Source organism: Otolemur garnettii, unplaced genomic scaffold (assembly GCF_000181295.1).
Source record: "Otolemur garnettii isolate 467f Iridium unplaced genomic scaffold, OtoGar3 scaffold00011, whole genome shotgun sequence".
Taxonomy (NCBI): domain Eukaryota; kingdom Metazoa; phylum Chordata; class Mammalia; order Primates; family Galagidae; genus Otolemur; species Otolemur garnettii.
Window position 1 is genome coordinate 29,966,700 of NW_003852406.1, and position 4,665 is coordinate 29,971,364.

At 45.0% G+C, this 4,665-nt stretch overlaps 1 non-coding gene across 1 annotated transcript; it reads left to right on the top strand.

Annotated features, from left to right (window-relative positions):
* Positions 1-4,075: 4,075 nt before the first annotated feature.
* Positions 4,076-4,205, top strand: LOC111723449. The gene has a single exon (XR_002771978.1). It is a non-coding gene; the product is annotated as a small nucleolar RNA SNORA17 (small nucleolar RNA).
* Positions 4,206-4,665: the final 460 nt, after the last annotated feature.

Genomic DNA, 4,665 nt, shown 5'->3' on the forward strand with positions numbered 1-4,665 from the left:
AACCCGCCACCTTAGGTGTATGTGGCTGGCGCCTTAGCCGCTTGAGCCACAGGCGCTGAGCCGATGGACCATTTCTTAACAAGCATCTTCCCTACTATCTCCAGGTTTTCCTTCCAAGCCACGGATACCCATCCACAAGGTTTTGTGCATATGTGCAGATAGTGACAACTCTCTGATGGCCACGTGCCAGCCAGATCTTAAGATGCATCCTGGCTTGGCGCCTGTGGCTCAAGTGGCTAAGGCGCCAGCCACATACACCTAAGGTGGCGGGTTCGAATTCAGCCCGGGCCTACCAAACAACAATGATGGCTGCAACCGAAAAAAAATAGCCAGGCGTTGTGGTGGGCGCCTGTGGTCCCAGGAACTTGGGAGGCGGAGGCAGGAGACTCGCTTAAGCCCAGGAGTTGGAGGTTGCTGTGAGCTATGCCACGGCACTCTACCCAGGGGGACAGCTTGAGGCTCTGTCTCAAAAAAAAAAGATGCATCCTGAGTTCAGAGACTGGAAATGTGTAAGTGTCAAATTAGGGCCAGGTGCGGTGGCTCACCTGGGGCCTGTCATCCTAGCACTCTGGGAGGCTGAGCGTGTGGATTGCCTGAGCTCACAGGTTCGAGACCAGCCTGAGCAAGAGTGAGACTCCATCTCAAAAAATAACTGGGCACTGTGGTGGGCACCTGTAGTCCCAGCTACTGGGAAGGCTGAGGCAAGAGAATTGCTTAAACCCAGGAGTTTGCAGTTGCTGTGGGCTATGATGTCATAGCACTGAACCAAGGGCAACAAAGTGAAACTCTGTCTCAAAAAAAAAAAAGTGTTAAAGTGTGCATTTTAGAATAGTAAAACATGATATTGCCAGTGTGTTAAAAATAGTTGTAAAGTGTGTTGTGAGGTATTTGTAACTAGCAATAATTAAAGCTTTGAAGTTTGGGGTGGCTTATTTTAAAAAGTAGAGTATTTGTTATTACTCTTCAGGGCACAGTTACTGTAAGTATTATTACTATGACACTACATAACATTCTCTAAGTGCCATTCACTGAGATAAATACTTTACATAAATTACTAACACATTTAATTCTCACAACAATCATATGAAGTAGAAAAAAGTATTATACTCATCTTACAGATGAGGAAGCTAAAGCAGAGACAGGTGAAATGAAATGTCTAAGACCACACACCCCTACTTTGTTTCTAGAATCTTGTTCTTAACTACTACACCAGGATATCTCAATCTTAGCGCTACTGAATCTTGGCCCACTACTGGGCCAGATGAACCTTCCTTGTTGGAGATTGTCCTGTGCATTGTAAGGTAATTAGCAGCACCCTGACTTGCACCCAACTAAAGGCCAGTAGCCCCTGTTACCCGGGTGTAGCAACCAAAAATATATCTCTAGACATTGCCATATGTCCCCTAGAAGAAAATCACTCCAGTTGAGAATCGCATTATACTTGATGCCTTTGGGGAGCCACTGTGGAAGCCAGATCCCGGGCCCTTCTGCAGAGTGTTTCATTTAAGTCCAGAAGTGATGGGAAGAACCTAAGACTCTGGCCATGTGGCGGGTCAACCCCAAGGGGATCCACGTAGGCCTGCGGAGAGTTGGCTGCTGTGGCAGGGGCTAAGAGCCAATGGTCAAGGGTTCATGAGATAGATGAGGCCAAGAGAATCTGAGAGATACATGAGCTGGGTCAGACACGACAGCCTGAGATAGAAAGTAAAGTCTCTTTTGCCCTTCAGACCAACCCCACTACTCTTTCCCTCTTCTCAGGGACAATCGCTATCACAAATATAATACATATCCTTTCAGTCTGTTTTTTATACCTTTACCTTTATAAATTTATATTCGTCTGTGATAAATACATAGAACTGACTTTTTTTTTTTTTTTGAGGTGGAGTGTCACTATGTCACCCTCAGTACCATGCTGTGGCATCACAGCTCACAGCAACCTCAAACTCTGGGGCTTAAGCCATTCTCTTGCCCCAGCCTCCCAAGTAGCTGGGACTATAGGCGCCTGCCATAATGCCCAGCTATTTTGTTGCTGTCGTTGTCTTTGTTGTTTGGCAGGCCCAGGCCAGGTTCAAACTCTCCAGCCCCGGTGTATGTGGCTTGCACCCTAGCCGCTGAGCTATAGGTGTCAAGCCAGAACTGACTTTTCTATGTGAAATTTTATATAAATAGGATTTAAATTTTGTATTATACGGTAACTTTCTTTTTTCACTCAACAGTATATTTTGAGATCTGTTCACAATTTATATGTAAATATATATAGCTTTAATTCATTTCCTTTAACTGCAGTGAAATGTTCCATTAAACCGTATTTTACGTAGCCATTTTTCTGTTGGTGTTCATCTGAGCTGTTGACCACCAACATCCTGCAGTGAACATCCTCGGATACGTTTGCTTGTGCACACACTGCACGAACTTCTCTTGGGCATACATTGAAAGATTGAATTACAGGTTCATAGGCAATGTAACTGAAATTCAATGTTCCATTTCACCAGAAATTGTTCTCTGTTGGATCTATATTAATTTATACTTTCACCAACAATGTGCAAAAGTTAGCCTTTTGTATGCCCTTACCCAACACTTGATATTCTTCAGAATTTTTGCCAATGTGAGTGAGTCTCTTCCCACTGGGGGTGGGTCCGACATGTGAATAAACATCGTCCATCATGTTTGTCTCACAGGAGAAAAGGCTGAGAGTCACTTAGTCTGTGAGAACAGTCATGTTTGACCACAAACATACAGAGGTTTAAAAGTTGATGAATTACTTAACAAATCCTCATAGCAATTCACCTTAGCCAGTGAAACACAACCTGCTCATACAACAAAGCAGTCATGGAATTAACAGCTGTGATGAAAGGACTTCCCAGTGGATTTCATAAACGTGGCCTGAAGTTTGCCCAGTGGGTCCCTGAGGATGGTCCTCGGCGATGCAATAACATTGGACCTGGAGGTCTGCCCTTGGCTCCACCGGGCTCTGCGTTTGGCAGATGCGAAAGGAGAGGCAGCTCCAGTTTCCCTCCAGCCCTGTGCCTCCTCCAGTGCTTGACCAGGAAATGGTAGGGCAGATGGAGGATGGTCTGCATCTCTGCCCATCAGGGTGGAGTTCAGGGTTGGCCTAGCAAGGCCCTCAGGTGGGGATGATTGCCTGTTTCAGCCCCCTTCTGCACTGGGACACCCGGGTCTTCTAACTCTTCCCGGCTCACCTACTCCCTCCCTCCTAGCTCCAGAGCTACAGTTTCTAGGTGTTATGAGAGCACAGCAGGGAGCCCAGGAATCAGAGCTGGGTCGCACTTGCCCTTGCCACTCAGCGTGCAGCCTGTACAACGGGGGCAATGCCTTCCCTCAGGATCTCTGGGGTTACTGGGAGGAGCAGTGCACATCAGGACTCAGGAGGCCTTGTGGGACTATCAAGTGCATAGGTGACAGGTTAAATGGGAGGCAGGTGGTTTAGTGGAGGGGCCTCCAGTTTGGCTGTTCAGTGGCCTAGTTGTCAGCACTTAACCAGCTGAGTAACTTCAGGAAGTCTATCCTCTCTCTGGACCTCAGTTTCCTCATCTACATCTATGAAATTAGAGCACTGGAGTTGATTAGTACTTGCAAACTGTAGTCCACAGAACTCTTGAGGGTTCTGGGTGCAGTGTCTCATTTCTGTAGTCAGCAGTTTGCAAGGCTGAGGTGAGTGAGAGGATTGTTTAAGCCTATAACAGGGTTTTTCAACCTTTTAAATCTCACGACATACTTATGTTACACACTTAAATTATGTTGATAAAAAAAAAGAATATACTTACTGTACTTTGAACTTCTTTTGAAAATAATGTAATCAATGATCTAAGATCCTCTCATGGCACACCGGTTGAAAATCACTAGCCTAAAAATTCGAGGCTGCAGTGGGCTATGATCGTGCCACTGCACCCCAGCATGCACAACAGAGGAGGACCTCATCTCTAAAATGAAATTTTTTAGTTAAAAGAAAGATAATCCATGAAGAAGGAGTTCCATTGCCTGCTTAGTCTGGGAAACCCTGAGTACAATACCTACACTGCAGATGGCACTGAAAGGCAACATGGGGAGGTCCTGAGCTGCCCCAAAGGGTTACAGATGTGGCTGTCGGGTTGCATTTGTGTCATCAGGTGGCAGAGAGAAGAGAGGCTGTGTTAGGCGAGCACAGCAGGACCCAGGAATGTTTGAATGATTAATAGTCAGACATATATATATATATTTTGTTTGTTCGTTTTGCAGTTTTTGGCCGGGGCTGGATTTGAACCCACCACCTCCAGCATATGGGGCCGGTGCCTTACTCCTTTGAGCCACAGGCTTGAGAAAAGGTTCTGAGATATCTTACAGGAAAGAAAGTTGGTGTTTCCCAAACGTCTTTGGCTTTGGAGTCCTTTTTCTGTTGAATGAATGATGGGATCTTAACATCTCTAAAGTCAGGGATGTGTCTTACAATTGATGTATCTTTAGAGTCTTTGAAATATGGTTTAATAATAGCTAACTATGTTGGGTGTCAACAAAGTGCAGGTAGACCCTAAGTATTTAATTTAATAAGTTTGTAATTATTTAATTTAGTATTTTATTCAATATTCCTAGTAATCCTGTGAGGTGAGGACTATTATTCGTCTTTGCAAATGAGAATACTGAATCATTGAGAGGCTAAGAAACTCACCT